A 7,735-nucleotide genomic window follows, 5' to 3' on the forward strand; every position below is an offset into this window, starting at 1 on the left:
ACATTATACTTCTCGAGAGCTAAACTGCATGATTTTTAATCAATATTTTAAGATATATTTTTTTCATCATTAATATAAAAAGAATTACAACTTATAATATTATCATATATATAATTTTCAAATATTCAAATTAGAATTTAAATATATTGAGTTAATCTACTTCTATTTAATTTTGAAGTTTCGTAAAAATTTTCATAACACAAAATGTGACAACAACATGGCCTTGTATTTGTAGCATGCCAGACAGCATCCAATTCGCGGCCAGAGTCGTATGCGTGCGCGTTGTACTTATTTGACTTAGGAAAGGAGAATTGGTCTCCAAGCTAGCTGCTTACGTTAGTATATTAGGGTAACTTTCAAAAATGGGATTGGTCTCCATTAATTGAAAGAGTTTGCCATGAGACTTGTTTATTGTATTTATGATGATGATGGTGATCGGGACTGAGAGATGGATTTAAAATTTTGAATTTATAAGTTTTGATTTTCAAAATATTGCGTATCTAAGATTTTTGTGATTTAATCATTTTTAAACTCTATGCATAGTGAGAGTTTTAGTGTATCGAACTACTTTTTTTTTTAAATAGCTTATTGAGCATCAGAGAAATTATTTTTACATATTAAGTTTTTTTGGATAATAAACTGTGAAATATTACCATACCAGCAAATCAATTCAATACATGTAAAGAGCACCCCACCTTGATCAGTCCGACTAAGTAAGATGAACCTGACAACCCATACTTGATAGACCACAACTTCATACACTACAATCATCACTTCCTACTTGTATTTCCCCCGGTGCTTCCTCCTAATCAACACCAGATCATTAAGGATCTCATAAATCAATCGACCAAGGAGACTCAAAAAATAAGTGACCAAGAGTCTCTACATTGTCCGTTAAACATAGACTACATAGTGGATCATCACCTGCCAATTCCATGTCCTACATTCTATCTTTTGTTAGCATCCTACCTTGCACTGCCAATCATAATATAAGTTCTGCTCCAAAGTAGTTCAACCATGGGAAACTTCAGTGCATTCCCTATCAACTTCAAATAACCTGTTTTTATTGAGTATACCCTCTTTGAAGTTAATTAATAACTACCTCCAGAGTACCATTCTAGCATGTTCAGTTTGAGTTTATGCAGTGTCTTCCAATACCAACTGCTCTCTCTACTTAGGACAATCTGCCAAAAATCCTCACCCTCCATATACATCTCATTAACCTATTTCACCCATAGTATATCCGGTTTCTCCATCAAAAATTGAATAAGTTTGCCCACAGATGCTTGGTTCTAGAATTTACAACCTTTAATGTTCAACCCTCGTTGCTTCTTTGGTTTGCATACCTTTTCTCAAGCCATCAAAGCTAGTTTCTTCTTTGACTCATCACCACCCCACAGAACAGTTCTACATTTTCTATCCAGTTCAGCAATCACTCTTAGGTAGTATAAAAATTGTCCACCAAAATTTATGCATAAAAAATAAGACAATTCAATACCTATAATCTTCCAGCATAAGAAAGGTGCCTAGTTGCAATAACTCTAATTTTTTCTGTGAACTTCAAACATAATTGATGAAAATTCATGTCATTTCATTTCTTTAGTGACAATGGTAAGCCTAGGCATCTTATAGGGAAAGTACCAACTAGAAAATCAGTAAGCTCAATTATTCTCCCTCGTAAATTAACATTTATCCCTGCCAGGAACAAGTTTGACTTAGTTATATTTGCCTCCAATCTGGTAACGACTGAGAAATAATCCAAAGCTTTCATCACCCTTTGGACTGAACATACATTTCCCTTACAGAAAATGATATGATCATCTGCAAAAATAAGATGAGTTAATTTCAGCTTCTTGCACATTGGATGGTACTTAAGATTTGGGAATATACTCATTTTACTCATTATCCTTAAGAAATACTCCATCACCAACATAAAGAAGAGGGTGAGATAGAATTCTTTGTCTTAGCCTTCTTTTTCCTTCAAAGTACCCATGACTATTCTAATTGACTTTAATAGAGAACTTTGTAGTTGTCACACATATCATCACCCATATAATAAATTTCAGTGGGAAGCCAAACTACTGCAGCATCTCCTTTACAAACTCCCATCTAACCATATCTTATGCCTTCCTAAGATCAATCTTCATTAGACACCTAGGTGATATGGACTTCCTATTGTAATCTCTCAACAAATCATGGCAAATCAAGACATTATGTACTAGGGATCTCCTTTGCACAAAAGCTGCCTCAGTGTCACATTGAGGGTTGAACATCCTTCAGTCTCTTCCATAATATTTTTGAGATACAATTATAATTTATATTGCAGCAAGAGATGGGCCTAAACTGGATTGCTTGAGTAGAAACTGATAATCAAAGTAGCATTAAGTTGTCCCAACAATTTCCCATTCCTTAAAAATTCCACAATAGCTGAGCTCAAATTATCACCTGTTATATGCCAAGTATCTTTGGGAAAAACACTCTCAAAACTATTTGGACCTGGACTTTTATTAATATTAATGCTGAACATGGCCCTATTTACATCAGTCCTTGAGAAATTCATAATCAAACTCAACTACTGCCCAACTGTCAATGGGTAGCCACATTGCATAATTTTAGGTTGAGCTTTGTATCTTAACCCATTACTAGTCCCCAGTAATTGTTGATAGAACTCCACAAATACTCTAGCAATGCCATAAGGTTCACAGAGACACTGCATGTTTGCATCTAGGATATAACTAACGACTAGGCTTAGCTTTCTCTTCTTAAGAATAGAGAAAAAGTATTTTTTATTATCATCTATTTTCTTGATCCAAGTAACTTTACTCTTCTCGATAAATATAGATTCTCCAATCAATTAGATGCTCTAAATTTCTCTCTTGCTGCACATTTGTCACGACCCAAAAATTAAAGATCATGATGACACTTATCACGGCTAAGCCTTGACAAGTAAGTCAATCACCCAAACCAAAAAGTAAGAAGAAGACATAACACAAGTCCCAAGGCGAGACTTCTAAAGCGAGATCATACATGTACAATAATAACAAAAGTATGAATAATAAAGATATCATAAACCATTCCAAAATATGGTGTCACAGTATAAGAACAATCTAAATACAACTCAAAATCCAAAAACTATAAATCTATCTCTTAATACAAAATAAGACATAAACTAGATAGGAGAAAGTCTAAAGTCAACTTTGAAGGCATAGAGCGATCAATACCTCAAAGTGTCAAAGATCACCGTACGATCTTAGTTGCCGCGTGATGCACTCATACCTGGATCTGCACCAAAAGGGCACAGTAATAAGTATCATAGGCCGACTATACATAAATACATACTATGAGCATGCTACTACAATCAGAAAATGTTCCAAACGGTCGCTCGCACCATCTTCACTAATAGTTTTAGATATAGTACATAAGCAATTAAACAGACATCTAAAAGAAAACAGATCATATATGTGATAAAAAACATACATACTCACACTACAGAAGATGCGTGATATGTAAAATGCAATGATGATTATGATGTGATATGACTCAGGTTATCGCATAACCTCTGTATACACCTACTGAGCCTCAACACTTTCACGTAGGACCTATGGAGGGTTTGCAACCTAGGTAGGTCCCCTACTGCTAAAGCAGATGCTTAATCGCTTTAGCGATCGCCGCTTTAGCAGTAGTTGCTTAGGCTGAGGCTGGCAGGGTCCACTAAACCGATGCCTGGTCTACTAAAACGGTTATTGCTTTAGTGGTCCTTTAATCGCTAAAGTGGCCACACCAGATACAACTGCATCAACAACTTGCTAAATTATAAAGTTGTTGATCGAGTCCTCAGAATTCGTTCAAAATTCTATGAAGGCAAACGAAATATGTTACTAGAGTAAATTCGACGTTTCAAACTCAATGGTGATATTGAATTTTGAAAAGAGATTGTTTCCACAAAATTGACTCCCGAGACTCAATTTCATAAATTTTCTAACCAATGGATAAAATGAGATCCAAAGGCAATAAAATCAAATCAACCATGCTTCCAATCCAAAATAAACGTTTCGGATCAGCTAGTGTAGTTCGTTTTGTCATCTGGCACACAGAACAATAAATATTGATCGAAGTATGCTATAAGACCTTTTTGACCTCTAAAAATTACAAACTCGCACAAATCACTCCAGGTCGCATAAGAAATCATGTCAACAATCCCCATACTCCAGAAAACACACATAACAACCATGGAGAGGGGTCAAATTTTCAAAACACATAAAAAGAAAAAGTTCATAGAATCAAATCCTTACAACATTCTTTTGGCTGTAGATTAACATTTAAAGGATTTAGATGTAGTAATTATTGTACTCTAAGTATTTCAGCTTTAGCCACTTTTTCTTCCTACATTATATTAATAAATTCTATATTATGTAGTTTCTTCACCCTAGCCTTTAACATTTTCAACCTATAGAGCACCTCATATATCTTGCATCCCTTAACATATTTTCCTTACATCTCCTGTACAATCTACTAGAACTGACTATGAGAGCTACACATACTGCATTATTTGAAAGCTCTCCTCCTACGAGCCCCCACATCTGATAATATAACCACACCAGGGCAATGAGCACTCACCACTTCTGGTAAATATTTCACTTGAAAATCAAGCATATTGTCAAACTATTCTCCATTTCTAAATGTAGTCAATCTTTGAAAACACCTTATCTTGTAGTTGCCTATCACTTCAAGTGTAAGTACATCTAGAGTAAGGTAATTCAAATAACTCCCATGAATTCAAGCAGTGTCGAAAATCTACAACTTCTGCTAGAGTCACTTTGTTGCCCCCTATTCTATTATCACTCTATAAAACAAAATTGAAATCCCCTACGCCACGACCCGAGCTGAGGCTCTGGATACGACGGGAATCTCGAACCATGAAAGCCCGAGAGACTCCCCTTAGCCCAGCCCACTAGTGATATTATCTGCTCTAGGCCCAGGCCTGCACGGCTTTAAAACGCGTCACTAGGAAATAAGTCTTGCTTACTTACATATACAACATCCCTCCTGTGTTTTGCTGATGTGGGACTCCTTATCCTAAGTTGGGGTGTTACATACACCTTCCCTTATGGGCTCAGACTCCCCTTAGCCTAGCCCACTAGTGATATTATCCGCTCTAGGCCCAGACCTACACGGCGTTAAAACGCGTCACTAGGGAGTAAGGCTTATCCTAAGTTGGGGTGTTACATACACCTTCCCTTATGGGCTCAGCGTCCTCGCTGAGGTTTGCCCACCGAATGAGATTTGCCTATACTCAGGACTGAGGTTTTCCCCGTCTTATCGGGATTTGCCTAAACTCAGTTTGAACTCTGGCCCACATACCATTCTTGTCATGACTCGGGCCGAGGTTCTAGCCGCGACGGACATCCCAAACCATGAAGGCCCGAGAGACCCCCTTATCCCAGCCCACTAGTGATATTGTCCACTCTAGGCTCAGGCCCGCACGACTTTAAAATGCATCACTAGGGAGTAAGACTTGCTTACTTATATACCCAGCATCCCTCCTTTGATTTGCCGATGTGGGACTCCTTATCCTAAGTTGGGGTGTTACACCCTAGTACTACCATGGCATCTGCATTCCTCTACTAGTCTATAATAGAAATTCCCATAACTCTCTCTTTCTTCTTTTAAATTATAAGCATATACATTGTTAATAGTAAAGGTCAATTTTAATGCGATATACTTTACTTACAAATTTACTGCTTTGAGCATTTTTTTTCCTATCAAAACATCATAAATATCATCTCTCAATACTATGCAAATTCTTCCATTATAGTGAGACTTATGATTAACATAAGCCCTCCATCCATGAAACATACTACCAGTTATAACATTACTTCTATTCAGCTTTATTTTTGTTTCCAACAAACCTATCGAACCAACATTTAAATCATTGTAGAGGAGGCTTACCTCTTTCTGCTTATTCAAGCCATTTTAGGCCCTTCACATTTCGGGCAAGAATTCTGACCATCTCTAATAGGAGTAGTCCCCCGATCACCCTCATTATTACCTCCGCCATGAGCTTGATGCTGCTCTAATTAGGAAACATCAACGCTTTTTTTTTACCTTATTGCAGTATTTGAAAAATATTTCAATTGAGGACACCAAGTTCAGCCTGTTGAGTAGCTTTATATTGAGCCCTATTCTAGACTCTCTTTGGTTGCATAGATTTTCTTGCCCTTTTCCCTGAATTTGAGCTCCAGTTGGGTCCTGAGGCACCCTTTGTATACTACTTCTCCCTTCATCTTCCTCGAGCTATAAGTTCTATCCTTACCAGGACTTTGCTTTTCTCACATTTTGTTCAGGTTTATTCTTTCGACAATTATATTCTGTATGCCCATATTTATGGTCTATGGACACATGCATAAATTGAAGGTTTTCAATCATGCATAACGTCAATCATACTACCTTTCTCATTCCTGAAGTACACTTTCTCTGGTAATTTAGCACCCACTTTGACTTCAACAAGCAGTCTCACAAAGTTTAGCCCCTAGTTCTGTTCAATGTGCTTATCTACCATCAATAGCTTCGCCACAAGGTTGTCTATCTTACTCAAACGCCACATACTCCAGTACTTAAAATCTAATCTTGGGAGTTTGATCCATATAAGGACAGATCTTAGCTCCTTCTTAGAAAAATTCATATCACTATGCCAAAATTTAATGATCAGGGACATTTTATTAAAATGATGTACACCCCATCCAAAACATCTATTTGCCCCACTTTGATATTAAATTGAACCAACACGATACCATTTTGAGCATTGTTATTTTGTTTATCCTATATTTTCTCCCAAATCCTTTGGATATACCCATTCAATACTGTGAAGGGTGGATAATCCCCCAACACAACAAATTACTGTGTGCCCCCAATATTCAGTTCAGATGATATGTCATTTAACTCAATTTCCCCTATCTATTAGTAATTTTGTTCTAACCATGGATTCACAAACTCCATTTTGAACCCAACATTCAAAATCTTTTGTAAATGTCAAATTTATCCCAAATTGAGGCTCTTGGTTCAGTTTGCTTACCCGTACTCAACCCTAATTGCTCAACTTATCTGCTCAAGACTGAGGGCTCGACTGTGATTTTATCACACTATGCCATTGTTGTATTCTCTCTTGTGCAGGATTAACTCTAATTACTTCATACTTGTGCACTGGTGATGCCGTCTTCAGCTGAATATGTGAATTCATCGGGCTCAGAGTCAGACTCACTAGTAGCCCTAGATCCCCAACTTCAGTAATTGATGAACTCTGCCCATCATAATGAACAATTGATTGCAAAGTGTTTCATCCTCCCTTTGTCTTTCTCCTTATTCCGGCACATCCAACCATCTTTTCTGCTTGAATTTATGCCAGTTACGTCGTCGAAATCCCAGTCATTCCCCTCCTGCCCATGGCAGGAACACTAATGTATGCCAAGAAAGTTTAGGATGAATCATCAAATAGACTAATCCCTCTTATTCAAAACAATGAAATACTTTCATTACCGAGATTTAAAGAAAATAAAAGAAATTTTTGAATTTTATGACCTTAAATTAAAGTTGTATCAAATATATCAAAATATAATTTAATTTTATAATTATGCCATGTGAAAATTTAAAATTAAATATTATAAAAAAAATTATTTCTTTTTAAATGAATTAAAAAGAAATTAGGTCTTTTTTTTAAAAATAAAGTGGGTATTATTTC

The 7,735-nt window shown here is 36.4% G+C and overlaps 1 long non-coding RNA gene across 2 annotated transcripts; it reads right to left on the reverse strand.

Moving 5' to 3' along the window:
* Positions 1–356: 356 nt before the first annotated feature.
* On the reverse strand, positions 357–7,529 carry LOC107873508. Of its 2 annotated transcripts, XR_001675375.2 has the most exons (3): positions 5,950–7,524; positions 3,222–3,282; positions 357–1,821 (listed from the first exon to the last, which is right to left on the reverse strand). It is a non-coding gene; the product is annotated as an uncharacterized LOC107873508 (long non-coding RNA). The 2 variants fall into 2 exon arrangements; XR_007056963.1 differs by lacking the exon at positions 357–1,821 and having other exon boundaries at positions 3,050–3,282; positions 5,950–7,529.
* Between the last annotated feature and the right edge of the window lie 206 nt (positions 7,530–7,735).

This window comes from Capsicum annuum, chromosome 6 (genome assembly GCF_002878395.1).
Source record: "Capsicum annuum cultivar UCD-10X-F1 chromosome 6, UCD10Xv1.1, whole genome shotgun sequence".
Lineage (NCBI taxonomy): Eukaryota > Viridiplantae > Streptophyta > Magnoliopsida > Solanales > Solanaceae > Capsicum > Capsicum annuum.